This window comes from Periplaneta americana, unplaced genomic scaffold (assembly GCF_040183065.1).
Source record: "Periplaneta americana isolate PAMFEO1 unplaced genomic scaffold, P.americana_PAMFEO1_priV1 scaffold_24, whole genome shotgun sequence".
Taxonomy (NCBI): Eukaryota; Metazoa; Arthropoda; class Insecta; order Blattodea; family Blattidae; genus Periplaneta; species Periplaneta americana.
Genome location: NW_027185505.1, coordinates 729,593 through 747,107, shown reverse-complemented (window position 1 = coordinate 747,107; position 17,515 = coordinate 729,593). Strand labels below are relative to the sequence as shown.

Genomic DNA, 17,515 nt, shown 5'->3' with positions numbered 1-17,515 from the left:
ATTTTTTTTTTTACGTCACTATTTCCAGCGTGTTCTAATAAGACTTATGGGATATTATGTTCCCTTCCCTATTCCAGCTATAGCTTGGATGATGACGCCGCTGCATAATTGTAGAGTAATTGATAATTCTTAAGTACTTGCAGCTCCGTATTGAAACTTATGACTGGTAGCATATTCATATGAGACGGTTCACTTCTCTGCGTTTTCTCGAAGAAGGGAATATGTATTCAGGGGATTGTGAACGTACCTCGCGCTCTCCCTAGAAGTTAGAGACATTTTAGGTAAAGAATGTAATATACTGTACATATATGGCTAATTAAAATCCCATTAGTTACTACATTTCAGTGGGTAGTACAAATTCCATAATGAAAATATCTCTGTCCTAGTAGTTGTATCCTTTAAAGAAGCTCGTTGTTTTCCCATGATGAAGGGCAGAACTTGGTCGGTAGAAATTTAAACAGACTGCATTATCAGACCAGGCGTTATTTCAATATCAGCGTTTAGTTTAGGAAATATAGCAATAGCGGAGTTGGGAGAAGTAGTTATAGCATGTACAGTAAGTATAAACAGTTCGCTGTACTGTACAGTGAATATAAATATTTGAATGTACGATGGCAAAACATCAGACATACAGTACGTAGCTCACATATCTTAAAAAATAAATAAATAAAAATAAAGAAGACATTCTGAGGAGTGAGTGGAAAGTGCATATTATAATGAATATTTTTAACTCTCAGTTGACATTGAGAGAGAAAGCCATGCATCGGGGAACCGGTGACTGTTTTTGCGTTACCTTCTGCTATTGGCGTTGTTGGTTAGTAACGAATGAAAGAGGTAGGACGCGGAATCAAATGTCAAAAAACGATAGGGAAATAATAGTAACTGGTTGTATTTCGATCGAGCTCGGCGTGCTGATTCACCAGTGGGGTGTTTCACAAAGTTTACAATCTTTGGAAATTGTGAACTCTGTTTGTAAACTTCTGTTTCACAATCTTTGTTTGTAAAGGTGGACTGTACAAAGGAAATCAAATCTTTACGAATGAAATTTTGCGCTCTTTACAAGTGATATGTTTGTTTCACAACGAAGGAGTAATTTTACAAACGTGTAAACTAAACTTTACTAGTGAAGTTAGCACATTTTCTACAGTAGCCCTGTTGAAATAGCTTCTAATTGTGAATGAAAAAAATAAACACATATGTATAAAATCAATTTTATAGTAACAGGGTACCATTAAGAATTACACTGAAGCAGTTGTGATGTTATTGAGTAGTTCTAGCGACTCAGACGAAGATTTTGCATTTAGGCCTAACGTAGAATTTTCCGGCCACGTTCGTATCATTGTACGAATATTAATGAAAGGTTTCGAATGAATCCCGCGCTATACTTCAGAATACCGCGTTAGTTCTTATATACGAGGAACGTATTTAATAAATACTCGCACTTAAAGAAGAAAAACTTTGCACCGAAAACCAATCACTTAATAATGCAATGTCGGCATTACTTACGCAGTATTCTGAAGTCGTTCCGAATCCCATTTCGCTGTAATCTCTCCTACAAGATATGGGACATCACATGCAACATCTGAAAGGGAAAAGTGGTGCCCTAACCACAAAGCGAGAACTGCATTGGTTGCATAGTAGCTCTCAGTTCCCTGCGTTAGCAGATAAGAACGGAATTTATAAGATTACAGTGTGCAAAAGTTCACACATGGTAGTTGATGTTGTTACAAGATTGAAAAAACTCGAGGCGGGTTATTGATCACCGAATGTGCTTACTCGGGCAAAGGATTTTTATGCTCCTCCTGCTGGGTTCCCTAATGTTGGCGAGGTTATGGATGAAACAATAAAATATACTGATGGACCAGCAGAGAGCGAAGTTGATTTTAATGGATGGACATGTTAGCTGCTCTATCAACTGCATATAACTACGTGGGTCAAATCCATTATTTATCAATTATTTGAATGAATTTCGCGCTAACTTTCGTCAGTTAAGTCGTAGGCTAATTAATGCATTGGTATGCTCGACCAATTGCATGCCGCGAAACTCCGTTGTCGCCGATGTAGCAAAATCTAAATAAAATATATATAAAAAAATATAAACATGTCCATCGATAGTTCTAAAATTACAGCTACTTTACCTCTGATCCTTAGTGATTTTTGTAAACTGTCGTTGGCGATTTTGTTCAACCAATTATGCGTATTTGTAAGTTTGTTTCGCCGATTTTGTAAAGTTCGTTAAAACATACAAGTGAATAAGATTGCATTGTGAAACACAGTTAACAAGCATATGTAATATTTCCGTTGTTAATTGTATATTGTTAATTTGTAATTTGTTAGCGTTGTGAAACATGCCCCCATTTACCTTTAGAGGTAATATCTACATTAATATTTAGTTAAAATTTAAAGAAATTTTAAACGAATGGAAGCTGCATTTTAATTCACCCCAAATTACTATGTTCCCTTTCAGATTATCAGCTGTTGTTGTTGTTGTCGTTGTTGTATTGTAAGTTCTCACTTATTGTTAGCTAGCCGTACCCGTTCGCTCCGCTCCACCTGTTAGAAATAAATATAAAGTAATTACATAATTAAAATAGGACGACTGATCCATGGAACAACTTTTACAACAGCGCAAGATAATCTGCTTCGCATATTACCCAATTTTTTTTTAGCACTGCATTTATTGCATATATATTTTATGTATTTTAACACGATTCAATTGAGCATAGTTAAAATATGAATTATTAAAATAATGGATTGCCAAGCTAAAGTACTATTACTGCATACTAAATCAATACACTCTCGTTGTTCGTTAATTCTCTGAGATTAAAATGCGTGTACATAAATATTATTTTAAGAAATACAGAAAACGAATGTACAAAATAGCCTATCAAATTTTCTGTGCATAAGAAGCTATTTTAATCTTACCTGTCCTCGATTTACTCAGACGTTACTGTAATAACATTATAGCATTATGTCCATCTAGAGAAACTACAGTTTCCAATGGTGAAATAATAACTAATTATACAAATCAGTTAATTTACGAGCTTGTGATATTACTTCATACAAACACAGAAACATTCCCTGTAGGCTATGTTTAATAGCTTTCGATTGTTTGTTGATGTCCAAGGCCCCTGTTTCGATTGTTGTTGTCCAAGGCCCCTTATAGACGAAGTCATTTGTTCTTAATTCATTGCACCGTCTTAGATAGCGTTATTTTAATTTTAAAACTCATTTATCTCATTAAATATCAGTCCTATCAAAATGTTGTAAAAAAATAAAACTTAACGGAAATCATTTTTAAAGGAACATCTGTTATGTAACATTTTTTCTCAAATATCAATAATAAGCGAGATATTTCGATTTATTTAATTAAGGCCCCCTTATAACCCCCCTTTTAAATAAAGTATTTCGAATGCCATATAGCCTAAAATCTAAGTTACAACAAACTTAATTTATATTCCAGTTTTCATATAAATCGGTTCAGCCATTATCGCGTGAAAAGGTAACAAACATACAGACAGACATACAAACAAAATTTTCAAAAATGCGATTTTCGGTTTCAGGGTGGTTAATTATATATGTTAGGACCAATTACTTTTGGAAAATCGAAACTTACCAGAAAAATTTCGGCTACAGATTTATTATTAGTATAGATAGTACGAGATACGACCGCAATTTTGTACGACTAGTGTAATGAAGGAATGCAAAAAATTATTTTGGAACTTTGCAATGTTAGTCTATCATTAAAATAAAATTAAATCTTAATTCGTCCCTTTTGCAGGAGTCTTCTTCATCCAGTATGTTGTTGGCTGATATGGAGGAGGAGGGGGGGGGGGACATGCTCTAAAGGGATAAAATTTGCTTAGCAAATCGATATGGTGACTAACGCTTGCAATGCGTCATAGCTATAATTGTACTGCGCGGTAATTTCAGAGTAATAAGAGTTCAGTTCAGGGATCTGCTAATTTCTTCATATTGTGTTCGGCAATGGAATAGTACCGCAGTAGCATTAAGAGGTTTTTATAATTTGAACTGATATGTGCAGGTATATTGACCCCCCCCCTCCCACCGCTGGCCGACGCGGACTGCAATGACAACAGTAAGCCACACGTCATACGTAAGCCTTTCTTCTTCTTCTTCTTCTTTGCTCGCCTGGCAAATACAGTCTTGGATTTCACATATTCAATTTTTCACAGTCCCAACTCCCTTGCATGGACGTGTTTTCACGTACCTTTAAAGTTTCTCCTCTCATTCATTCAGTCTATTCGCAAGCCTGAGGGTTTTCCGTGGTTTTCCCTAAGGAGCTAAGACAAATGTAGGGATGAGCCCAGAAAGAAAAGGGCATTCACTTCCTTAGACCCTGGTAACTGCTCTTTCTAGAGGAAGGAGGAGGAGAAAGAAACCCCCCCACCCCCACCGACGTGGACTGCAATGACAACAGTAAGCAACACGTTATATGTAAAGCCTTTATTATTATTATTATTATTATTATTATTATTATTATTATTATTATTATTATTATTATTATTATTATTTACAATGGGACTAAAGGTGGTGTAGATACACTATGTCAAATGTGCCACAATCTTTCCTGCAATAGAAAGACGAGGCGCTGGCCACTAGCAATATTTTACAACATGCTAAATATTGCAAGTATAAATTCATGGATAATTTATAGTTAGAAGAACTCAGAAAACAATATCAAGAAAACAATTCATTTTCCAATTGTGTGAAGAGCTGACAAAACCGTGGATGCAGCACCGCTTTGCACGTCCTACTTTACACCGATCTCTGCGGGCAACAATTGAAGAACATCTGAACATTGCTGTGCAACAACAATGCCAGGTAATGCAGCCAGATGGTGAACGTACTGTTTGCTATAAATGTCCTGCAAAGAAGAGGAGAATGATGACAACATTTTGTGGACTTTGCAAAAAGGGGTTCTGCAGAGAACATCGCGCTGTTGTTTGCACTAATTGTAAATAGGACAATAACATGAACGTAAAGACTTTATGACAAACTTAAAATTAAATGAACACTAATGGCTACGAAATGTGTAAAAGTTGTTAAATGTGTGATATTGAGTTGATTTCAGTTAATTAAAATGTGAGTAGTAAAAATTACGAATGCTTACCTTTAACATGAGTACAGTGATGATTACCTGTCTAGGGTTAAGTAGTCGCGTGGTGAGTTTAGGAATTCCCAGACCACCTCTAAGATTGTTTAAAATAAAGGTATTGTAATCGTACGTTTCTGTCTTTTGTCAATAGTAACGTTGACCTTTCTTTTTCGAGAAAACAAAATCTGTTGTACAGTTAAAGGTACTGAAATAGTAAGAAATTTTCTGAAATCCCCACGCGTTTGCAAGTGTAAGTCTCTGTTGTAACCTGTTGATTTACGAGAGACTGTGTGTGCTTTCGTACAGTGTTTCTAAAATGTGCAGTAACGAGTCAGAAATCATTGGAATGTAGTGTAGGTGTGTTTGTTATAACCGGGAATCAATCCGCAGTACTTGACCAATCAACTACGGGAAATATCAGAAAAATTGGCAGGAGTTAGCAAGAAAAACAAAGGTAAAATATCACGTGAACGAGCACCGATACCGAGCACTATGTACAATATACCCTAGAGAAAAAGACAAGAAAACAAAAGTCAACCGCTGCAAGTGTTACGAAGTGGTGTGTGAAACATATAATGAAGAATGTCTGCGGGAAGCGCATCTAGTGAGATAAAGGGTGAAATGGAGGATTCTGCTAAAAATAAAGAAAGGAAGAAAAATGTTTACAGTTAATACAAGTATTGTTTTCTCTTGTGGGTTTATGTTTAGTATAATAGATGTGTGTGTGTGTGTGTGTGTGTGTGTGTGTGTGTGTGTGTGTGAAAAAAGTGAAAAAAATAACAGGTCTGTAATAATAATAGTTAATAATTCTGTAGTTCACTGCAAAAACTGTATAGCCATAAAAGGACAGATGATAATAACGTTGTTATCTTATTCTTGCTGCTGTGTAAGCCTAAGTTTCCACGTGAGGGATAGAAGAGACATGACAACATATAGCATTACAATTTGTTTAATGTGTATAAATTTCTTTAATACTGATTTTTCTCAGAACAAGCTGTGTGAGGGTTAAAGAGTTCTTGCACTGAAGCTCAGAATTATTATTATTATTATTATTATTATTATTATTATTATTATTATTATTATTATTATTATTATTATTATTGTGTGAAGAGTTGTATCGGAAGTGCTTTATAGACTAAATTAATAATTTCTATCTTAACTGAAATATTTACATTATATTTCACACAGTATAGTTACAGGTAGCATAAATTCAGATAATGGTTTTTATATGGGAATCTACTTCTTGTGTTTAGAGGCTACATTTATACAGAGTTAATAATTTCTCCCCTATGTAACATATTTCCATGAAATTTTATACGCATCTATGCAAAAACGAATTATGCTCGTGTAATTAGGGAATTAGGGAAAAATTAGTTTTTCTGATAATTTTTAATGTTTTAATAGAAATTATGCTCCTAAAAGATGACTAGCCTGCCATATTTTTCGCAGTTGGTAACAAAATGCTAGATTCATGGATATACTCCATAATTTAGTTGTTCATTATATGTTCAAGAAGTGTTGAATTTTTCTTGGAGAAATTAAGCTCCTTCATCCAGACTCTGAAAAGTGGCTGCTGTCGAATTCGTAAAGCGCCACCAAGAGATGAATATAACATCTAAGTTTGCAGGATGTAGCAGCTAAATTTTAAGCCGTATAGAGTTTAATATTTGATTAATGTGTGGGTAGAAGAATTGAAAGTTAACTCAGGTTTACTTGTAATGCACAGCCTGTTAAATATGTCGTAAAAAAAAAAAAAAAAAAAAAAACTAGTTGCACAAATCTCAGTAAACGTGCCAATTAAATGAATGCTAACGTATTATAGATTGCTTTTCGCGTATTAAATGAAAGTACACATCTTGTCCTATGACCTCCATAAGGGAAGGTTTAACAGTATAAAACAGCCACTGACCCCACGAACAAAAATCAACTGAAGAGCGTGACTTTAAAAAAAAAACTCATGTTTTGTCCCACCTCTTACTGATATTGATGTTTTGTATGCTGTTGTGCACAATGCCTAGCTTTTGTTTAAGCCTAGATATTACTTAAACTTCGGTTATGATGAAGTTGATTTTCTTACATAGTTTTGCGTTCTGGACAACTGTGCGCCGGCATCTCTCGGAACATCCGAGATCAGGTCCCTATCCCCTCCACCGCAAAGTCAAATAGCGTCTGTCACTTGATTTTGAATATTAAACAAACATACCATCACGGCATTTCCGTTATGGCATCTGGTGTCATCAATAAGCTACAAATAAAGGAAAGAAAGAAAGAAAGAAAGAAAGAAAGAAAGAAAGAAAGAAAGAAAGTAGCACAGTCACTGTCCTGAACAAGGTACGCAAGTATTATTTTAATTAATGCGTATCGCCTACCAGCCGCCGAAACTATTCGACAGGAGAGTGAATATCCTACACGGTCCTGTAAAAATGTTCTGAATACACTAAATGACGTGTAATTTTTTTTCTATTATTAGGACAATTGAACGTGTCATTGCTCCTGCGGGTTGCTTTGTTTCACACCACAGAGAATTCAGGTTCTCAACCCCCCGGGATTCTAGAGATAAGAGAGCGATGAGGTTAAAGGAGTAGGCGTTTGTTCGTGTTTTTGTTTTTACTTTAGAAAAATTGCGAAACGTGACGCAATAGCGATAAGTTTTATGAACAAGTTTGCTGAATCGACCAATTGAAGGTAATTTATATTTTGCTAAAGAAGAGAGGAGATTAATGAAATCAGTTATTGTAATAATCGTAGTAGATTGAAGGAATTGTTTGTATTCAAACTCCTTTTTGAAATAAGCTGCAAGCTGCTCGGATGCTTATCAGGGTGACGGTTATAAATGTTATCGTAATACCCACCCGAGGTCACAAAGGTCACAGTCTTCCGCTTGTCCTTTCCTAAGCAGACCACGTCTGTACTATCGAAAATAATGAGTCACAGTTATAGTTTCGTGAAAGTAAAAAATGTTAGATAGGAGACAAGTAGCTACTCTTATACAATCATAATCACATTTTGTATCCAATATAGTATAAACGAGCTACATGTAAGTACTGTGTAAAGTTTCATTAAAACAATATATTATATATGAGACAAGTCACTAATTTTTGTCAAAACGCATCGTCTATAAAGGGGTAGTTTCTCCTCTTATACAGTAGTGACTATAGTGCGAAGTTTCATGGAAATATGTCACATTTTTAGTCCAGCTAGATTTGCTTTCTGGACCACTTTGAGCCTTGGCGCTTGTGATCGGTCGGACGGAGGATCACTCGTCCCGGCGGCGTTAACCCTTAATTTGGTAAATATATATAATGTGCAATATTATAGAACTGTGAAATTTTTTTTTAATTTTCCTAAGAAACTTTGTTATCCATCGTTCTATTAAAAAATTGTTTATTAACCTATAGGATACATTGCGATATTTGTCAAACAGGCTGTGGGAAAATGCTGATACGGTGAGGAATGGAAAGGGAGAAACCATTTATATTATTGAGGTGACCTTGAACTGAGGGTAGTAGGAACGAGACCTGGAGTACGGTACAACCGGCTCTTCCGAGAAATAACTAGTGGCCCTGAAAAGGGCCTTTTTGCGGGCAGGAGTACCTTTGTTAATTCAAGCCCTCTCGCCGCGGATGCGCCTAGCCAGCTGAATATCCTTGGGCATAATGGTCACGCGCTTGGCGTGGATGGCGCAAAGGTTGGTATCCTCGAAGAGACCGACGAGGTATGCCTCGCTTGCCTCCTGCAAGGCCATTACGGCTGAGCTCTGGAAACGGAGGTCGGTTTTGAAATCCTGAGCGATTTCACGCACCAAGCGCTGGAAAGGCAGCTTGCGGATGAGGAGCTCGGTGCTCTTCTGGTAACGACGGATCTCGCGAAGAGCAACTGTACCAGGGCGGTATCGATGGGGTTTCTTCACGCCTCCAGTAGCCGGTGCGCTCTTCCTAGCGGCCTTCGTTGCCAGCTGCTTTCGTGGAGCCTTGCCTCCCGTGGACTTACGCGCAGTTTGCTTCGTACGTGCCATCGCTTACTCCTTAGTCCTCGCAACCCAAGTTGACGCAATACAGTCGCCCCCGCTGCCCCCAAGAGGGGTATTTATGTCTTCGCCCGTTGAGAAGCCACGCCCCTTCCGTAATGTGATTGGTCCGCGGGTTTTAGTATATAAACCAAAAAATGACCCGCCGTCGAGATCACTTTTAACCTTCGTCACACGAGCAACATGACTGGACGCGGCAAGGGAGGCAAGGGTCTTGGCAAAGGTGGAGCGAAGCGCCACAGGAAGGTTCTCCGAGATAATATTCAGGGCATCACGAAGCCGGCCATTCGTCGTCTCGCCCGACGTGGAGGCGTAAAGCGTATCTCCGGCCTCATCTACGAGGAGACGAGAGGTGTTCTCAAGGTCTTTCTGGAGAACGTAATCCGTGACGCTGTAACATACACCGAGCACGCGAAGCGGAAGACAGTCACGGCCATGGACGTGGTATACGCCTTGAAGAGGCAGGGGAGGACTCTCTACGGGTTCGGCGGTTAGACTGCCTACACACGTCTGCTGCCGAATCCGTCGGCAAAACGGCCCTTTTCAGGGCCATAAAATCCGTCTAAAAAGGGCAGTAGTTGTCGAGATTAATTTAATTCACCTTTACTGTGTGACCACTAGCTCAACAGGCCAGTGCGGAAAACAGAACTTATTTCGTAGGGGCACTTCAGTATCAGCAAAAGACGTTGTAAGAAATGCCTCTCCGTTTTTCAAATGGGTCTGACCCCAACGCTTGGTATATCAAGTGGAAAGACCGGATTCCTCTGTGAAGCCTTGCTCCTCGGATTATGTTACCTGTTACTGTAAACTTCTGTAAGTCAATAATCACTGTCCGAAGAATTGGTGGGTAATATGACAACGCAGGTAGGCAATGCTCACCAGACCGTAACAAGGAACCGAGGGGATTGACACATACTGAACATCACATCACCACGTTTTTGCAATGCCAACTTTTAGGTCATAGGAATCCAGTGTGGTAAACACTGGGGAGAAGAGGTACACATCGCATGTCAGAACACAGGACTTCGTCCTGTCAGACAACTTCCACGTATAGCTTGCGTCATTTCGGTTCGAACGAAACGACAGAGAGAGGGGAAATTCGAACGCAAATTGTCAAAGCCTTCGATTCCTACGAGAAGGTCATGTCATCATCTCAGTATTGGGGTTCCTGCGCGTGCGGCCAATATGTGCACCAACAAACAAACGCATTAGGAACTCTATTATAACGCCGTAAGTTGTTCACCAGTTATCGATTTCTTATTCAAAATTAGTTTCATTCGTAGTATGTAGTAAAGTAAACTAGTATATTCAAACGTATATGTCTAAAACCACGATGGGCACCAAAGAAGGGGACTTGTGATTATTTTCACGATAATCTCCATTACTCTAATATGATAGAAATATATTACATAAATTTCGAAGCCAACTATGTACTTTGGCATCATCATCTAATTTAATTCGTATTGTGTTAAATTATATAATAATAATGAAACCTTTCTATATGCATCAGTATAATGTGTTATCACACAATAGCCTAGTAAATGTACAACGGTTTCAAGTACTTCAGTGCGAACCTGGGACAACGACATCGTTCAGAGCACAAAATTACAGAATGATGATATTAAATCAGCCCACCGGTATAGAGAGAGAGAGAAAGTTGACACGCGTAATGAAATTACATTACGAAGCCGTGAGAGAGGATTAACAATACTGGCTATTTCTGACTTTTGTGAGGTTAGTGGGGCCCTTAAAAGGGCCGTTTTACGGAGAAGGGGCTTAAGCCTTCTTCTCGGTTTTCTTCGGGAGGAGAACCGCCTGGATGTTGGGCAACACACCACCCTGGGCGATGGTGACGCCGGACAGGAGTTTGTTCAGCTCCTCGTCGTTGCGAATGGCGAGCTGTAAGTGACGAGGAATGATCCTAGTCTTCTTGTTGTCACGAGCTGCGTTGCCAGCCAACTCGAGAACTTCGGCCGCCAGGTACTCCATCACCGCGGCCAGGTAGACTGGCGCACCGGCACCAACTCGCTCTGCGTAATTGCCCTTACGCAAAAGACGGTGGATACGGCCTACCGGGAACTGCAACCCAGCACGGCTGGATCGAGACTTTGACTTTCCCTTCACCTTGCCTCCCTTTCCACGACCCGACATGATGCTACTCCTACTTGCAGCTGTTTAACTACAAGAACGACGCCTCGCCGACGAACGAACGAATGAATGGGGACGAAGAAAGAATGAATGATGTTTAAAATGGCAGGCAGGGTAAGCATCCCATGCCTCCATTGGTTCCTCGACAAGCAATTCTCTAACTTTAGATCGAGGTACCCAGCTATAAGCCGTTTGCCCTCTCATCTAACAGTAGTGTATTTCCCCTGTGAATGATTTTATGAACATGTACACGTTATCAGTTGAATTGTGAATGAAATGAATGAAGTGAAGTGAGCACCATGCCTCGCAGATGTTAATGAGAGGTGGAGAGTCCAGTGCTCTGGTCAGTTCTGTCCTAGTCACGTTTTTGTAGTGGCGCTAGGGAAACTCGTAACCTGTTACCAACAAAGTGGTGGGCTACTCGTTTCCGTAGAAGCCGTCTGGCTGCCTGGTTGGCTGTGGCAAGTGTCGTGTGTCGTTTCGTAGGGTTTGTGTCAGTAGTGAGTAAAGAAATAGTGAATGTCACTATTTCGTCCTGTAGTCTGTTTAGTTGCCGGTCAATGTAGGATTCTATTTTCTGCATAGCAGAACGTAGAACCCCCTCGACCAGCTGTTCCGTAGTTGTTTTTTCTGTCTGTGGATCGTCTGTAGTGTTTGTCTTGGTTGTCGTTGTCTTAGCTGCATCCGCATAAGACAATTCGGGTTTGGGAAGTGTTGGGTTGAAAACGGACTGTGATGGTTTGGGTATAGGTTTCGGTATTGGTTTGTGGGTGTCTATGGGGACGTGCGTGGGATCGGTGGAGGTTATGAGATTAGTCCTTGGATATTTTGGACAGCGAGCTTGGCCCGTATAATGGGTGTCGCTGTTGCACGTGGCGCAATACCTAATCTGGGATAGGCGGTTGTGGTTGCACAGGTCGGGATTTTTGCCGCACTTAAAACAAGTCTTGGGCTTGTCGCAGTTTGTCCTTGTATGGCCGTATTGTGCACAGTTAAGGCACGGTCGGTGGAAGATTGTCTCGTGTGATGGCTCTACTCTGTAGTACCGTCCTGCAAGTTTAATTCCTTCTAGTAATTTGTCTGCTGTGGTGATGTCATTTGTGAAAATTCTAACTAAGTTGGTGGGTTTGTCTGTCTGTGCGGAGATAATTCTCTTAATGCGTGTGATGCCTGGATGTGTTACAGCCAGGATCTGCATTAGTTCGTCCTCAGAGATCAGCGTGTCGACATTTTTCATGACGACACTGATCTCTTTATTTCGGGTCTGTTTCTGTCTTGATTCACTAGGCGTAATGTTGATTTCTGCGGACGGACCGAAGTTGTACAGGGGAATTGCCCTAGCGAACTTCTCCGCGTCGTCAATCGTGGCGAATGTGAGTGTAGTTGTCTTGGTAGTGTGTGCCCAGAACTGTCGTGGAGTTTGAATGTCGAGTCGGTACTGTTTCATTAGTCGCTCTATGTGTAGTGGGTTGTTGCCGTTTTTTGTGTGGTTCAGTATTTTCAGTACTGTCCTTGTCTTGGTTCCTTGTGCGGTGTTAGGAGGAGTGGGAGAAGTGGGGCTTGCCGGAGTCGAACCGGATACTTTTGTGGGAATTGGTTTGCGCCTGTTGGACCGCTTCCCTTCTGAGGATTCGTGAGACGACGCCTCAGAGCTGGGAGGTGGTCCGTTGGGAGACTTCTCTGCTGTGGGTTTAGGGACAGGAGACCTCTCTGCTCTAGGTTTTGGAGCCGGCCCTTCTGAGGGCCCCTCTTGTGGAATGGAAGTAACCTTTGCCTCTTCCTCAGAAGAAGAAGAAGAAGAAGATTCACTGTCCAATAGAGAGGGGGGTGGGGTGGAGGAGGGATGGGATGGGTGGCCTGGTAGTTCCCAAGGTCCGAGGAGAGTGGCCACGGTAACCTTCACTTTTACGCCAACGTCAATAATCGACAGCGGACCAATCGTAAAGTCACAAACGTTTGCGCTGTTTCTATTGGCTCGCACTGGGAAGGCAGTACGGCATTGTCCCTGCGACTTAAATATTTTTCTCCCTCCGGGCTCATCATCGATCAGAGATGATGATCAGATGATCAGATCAGAGATCATCAGAGATCAGATCAGAGGGAGCTGAATCTAGCAAGACACTCACTGGTAAAAGTCGCCAGCTTACAACCAACGAAAATGAACAGCGGGAGCCGGCCGCCGCCTTGTGTCGACAAGTCTCGGCCGGACGGAGGCCAGCCACCGGGGAAGCGGAAGACGAGACGGAAGACGGTGAAACCGACGGCCGCCGCAAAACCTGTCTCTCCGGAAGCAACATCACCACCACAACCATCATCATTTGGTAAGTCCAGCGCTTCACCAACCAAGACGATCGACGACTTACATACACTAAAGACCATGGCACCGATCACTGCTAACAGAGCAGTAGTGATCACAAACGCTGACCCCGACCTACTGGACGCAGTGACTCCACGGAAACCCAATACGACCTTGACTATAAACAAAACCACGAGAGCCTACGTTTTTTCCTCTCGAGAAAACTTACGGCAGATGACATTAATGCATCCACGACAATTCGGGAAGCACGCCCGATACCAAACTCCACCAACCGCCACTCTCCTCGGACCTTGGGAACTACCAGGCCACCCATCCCATCCCTCCTCCACCCCACCCCCCTCTCTATTGGACAGTGAATCTTCTTCTTCTTCTTCTTCTGAGGAAGAGGCAGGGGTTACTTCCAATCCACAAGAGGGGCCTTCAGAAGGGCCGACTCCAAAACCTAGAGCAGAGAGGCCTCCTGTCCCTAAACCCACAGCAGAGAAGTCTCCCAACGGACCACCTCCCAGCTCTGAGGCGTCGTCTCACGAATCCTCAGAAGGGAAGCGGTCCAACAGGCGCAAACCAATTCCCACAAAAGTATCCGGTTCGACTCCGGCAAGCCCCACTTCTCCCTCTCCCCCTAACACCGCACAAGGACCCAAGACAAGGACAGTACTGAAAATACTGAACCACACAAAAAACGGCAACAACCCACTACACATAGAGCGACTAATGAAACAGTACCGACTCGACATTCAAACTCCACGACAGTTCTGGGCACACACTACCAAGACAACTACACTCACATTCGCCACGATTGACGACGCGGAGAAGTTCGCTAGGGCAATTCCCCTGTACAACTTCGGTCCGTCCGCAGAAATCAACATTACGCCTAGTGAATCAAGACAGAAACAGACCCGAAATAAAGAGATCAGTGTCGTCATGAAAAATGTCGACACGCTGATCTCTGAGGACGAACTAATGCAGATCCTGGCTGTAACACATCCAGGCATCACACGCATTAAGAGAATTATCTCCGCACAGACAGACAAACCCACCAACTTAGTTAGAATTTTCACAAATGACATCACCACAGCAGACAAATTACTAGAAGGAATTAAACTTGCAGGACGGTACTACAGAGTAGAGCCATCACACGAGACAATCTTCCACCGACCGTGCCTTAACTGTGCACAATACGGCCACACAAGGACAAACTGTGACAAGCCCAAGACTTGTTTTAAGTGCGGCAAAAATCCCGACCTCTGCAACCACAACCGCCTATCCCAGATCAAGTACTGCGCCACGTGCAACAGCGACACCCATTATACGGGCCAAGCTCGCTGTCCAAAATATCCAAGGACTAATATCATTACATCCACCGATCCCACGCATGTCCCCATAGACTCCCACAAACTAATACTGCCACCTATACCCAAACCATCACAGTCCGTCTTCAAACCAACACTTCCCAAACCCGAATTGTCTTATGCGGATGCAGCTAAGACTACGACAACCAAGACAACCACTACAGACGACCCACAGACAGACAAAACAACCACGGAACAGCTGGTCGAGGGGGTTCTACGTTCTGCTATGCAGAAAATAGAATCCTACATTGACCGGCAACTAAACAGACTACAGGACGAAATAGTGACATTCACTATTTCCCTACTCACTACTGACACAAACCCTACGAAACGACATACGACACTTGCCACAGCCAACCAGGCAGCCAGACGGCTTCTACGGAAACGAGTAGCCCACCACTTTGTTGGTAACAGGTTACGAGTTTCCCTAGCGCCACTACAAAAACGTGACTAGGACAGAACTGACCAGAGCACTGGACTCTCCACCTCTCATTAACATCTGCGAGGCATGGTGCTCACTTCACTTCATTCATTTCATTCACAATTCAACTGATAACGTGTACATGTTCATAAAATCATTCACAGGGGAAATACACTACTGTTAGATGAGAGGGCAAACGGCTTATAGCTGGGTACCTCGATCTAAAGTTAGAGAATTGCTTGTCGAGGAACCAATGGAGGCATGGGATGCTTACCCTGCCTGCCATTTTAAACATCATTCATTCTTTCTTCGTCCCCATTCATTCGTTCGTTCGTTTCGGCTCATCATCAGACGAGCACCATGCCCCCCAAAGCTTCCGGAAAGGCTGCCAAGAAGGCCGGCAAGGCCCAGAAGAATATTTCGAAGGGCGATAAGAAGAAGAAGCGCAAGAGGAAGGAGAGCTACGCCATTTACATCTACAAGGTTCTGAAACAAGTTCACCCAGACACGGGAATCAGTTCAAAGGCTATGAGCATCATGAACAGCTTCGTTAACGACATCTTCGAGCGCATCGCCGCGGAAGCTTCGCGGCTCGCGCATTACAACAAGCGGTCGACCATCACCAGTCGGGAGATCCAGACAGCCGTCCGTCTCCTGCTACCCGGTGAGCTGGCCAAGCACGCCGTCAGTGAAGGGACCAAGGCCGTCACAAAATACACTAGTTCCAAGTAAGCGGGAGTGCTTGCTAGGGAATCAGCAACCGGCCCTTTTAAGGGCCACAAGTTATTCATAACAGAGTAGATGAATGAAGAACAACAGCGGTTCCCACCGAGTGAAAATTTAAATAATCACCCCGATAACACTTCTAGGATAGATAATACATTATAGGCAGTCCATGGGAGACTTGGATCCACGAGGCAAATTCGTTTCCTTAATAGTTTCGTACGACTTATATGAGAGCGCGGTGTCATTCCTACTCACTTGGCAGCATTAATTGTTGAGGGAAAACAACTTAGAAGGTAACTTGTCGACCGCGGGCATAATCCTTCCGCAGGCCACTACTGAGAATCTGTGGACATACGGGTAATCTATCTTTATTGAAACTCGGGTTCATAACATACGACTGATACTTTATATATCTGTCACGTAATCCATCAAGAGACAAATGTCCCCCCCCCCTAGTCAGTAGCGAGCTTCAGTCCATTCGTAGTAGCCGCCGGTGCAAGAAGTGAATTGAAGTTTGTGTGAAGTTCCGTAGTATGGCATGAAAATGATGTCGAAAATCCGACTACAGTTCCACAACCATGTGGTTGAAAGGAGGCTCCGCTGTTGAACAACAATCCACCTGTGGCTTAACTTAGAATGCCGACTAGCTGTTTTATTAATCCCGTGTCAATCCAGCAGTGTGTGACGTTGAAACGTAACCAAACTGCCGTTGATAGATAGATTTATCATCTATCCCAATGACATCCAACGAGCTTGGTAATTTAGGTACAGAGTCTAAGCAGGCAGTTTACGTGTGTGTGTGAGCGAGTGCAGGTTTTATCGAGTGCACCCCAATCCCATCGTCCTCAAGTGCCTACAGATTACGCAGTTTCACCGGCAACGGCCATACCATGTTGAAAATACCGGTTCTCGTCCGATCACCGAAGTCAAGCAACATTGGGCGTGGTCAGTACTTGGATGGGTGACCGCTTGGGAACACCACGTGCCGTTGGCGATTTTTTTTTTTACGTCACTATTTCCAGCGTGTTCTAATAAGACTTATGGGATATTATGTTCCCTTCCCTATTCCAGCTATAGCTTGGATGATGACGCCGCTGCATAATTGTAGAGTAATTGATAATTCTTAAGTACTTGCAGCTCCGTATTGAAACTTATGACTGGTAGCATATTCATATGAGACGGTTCACTTCTCTGCGTTTTCTCGAAGAAGGGAATATGTATTCAGGGGATTGTGAACGTACCTCGCGCTCTCCCTAGAAGTTAGAGACATTTTAGGTAAAGAATGTAATATACTGTACATATATGGCTAATTAAAATCCCATTAGTTACTACATTTCAGTGGGTAGTACAAATTCCATAATGAAAATATCTCTGTCCTAGTAGTTGTATCCTTTAAAGAAGCTCG

General features: G+C 42.0%; 1 non-coding gene across 1 annotated transcript; it reads left to right on the top strand.

Annotated features, from left to right (window-relative positions):
- The first annotated feature begins 16,985 nt into the window (after nucleotides 1–16,985).
- Nucleotides 16,986–17,104, top strand: LOC138693938 (5S ribosomal RNA). Its single transcript, XR_011330622.1, has one exon. It is a non-coding gene; the product is annotated as a 5S ribosomal RNA (ribosomal RNA).
- The last annotated feature ends 411 nt before the right edge of the window (nucleotides 17,105–17,515 follow it).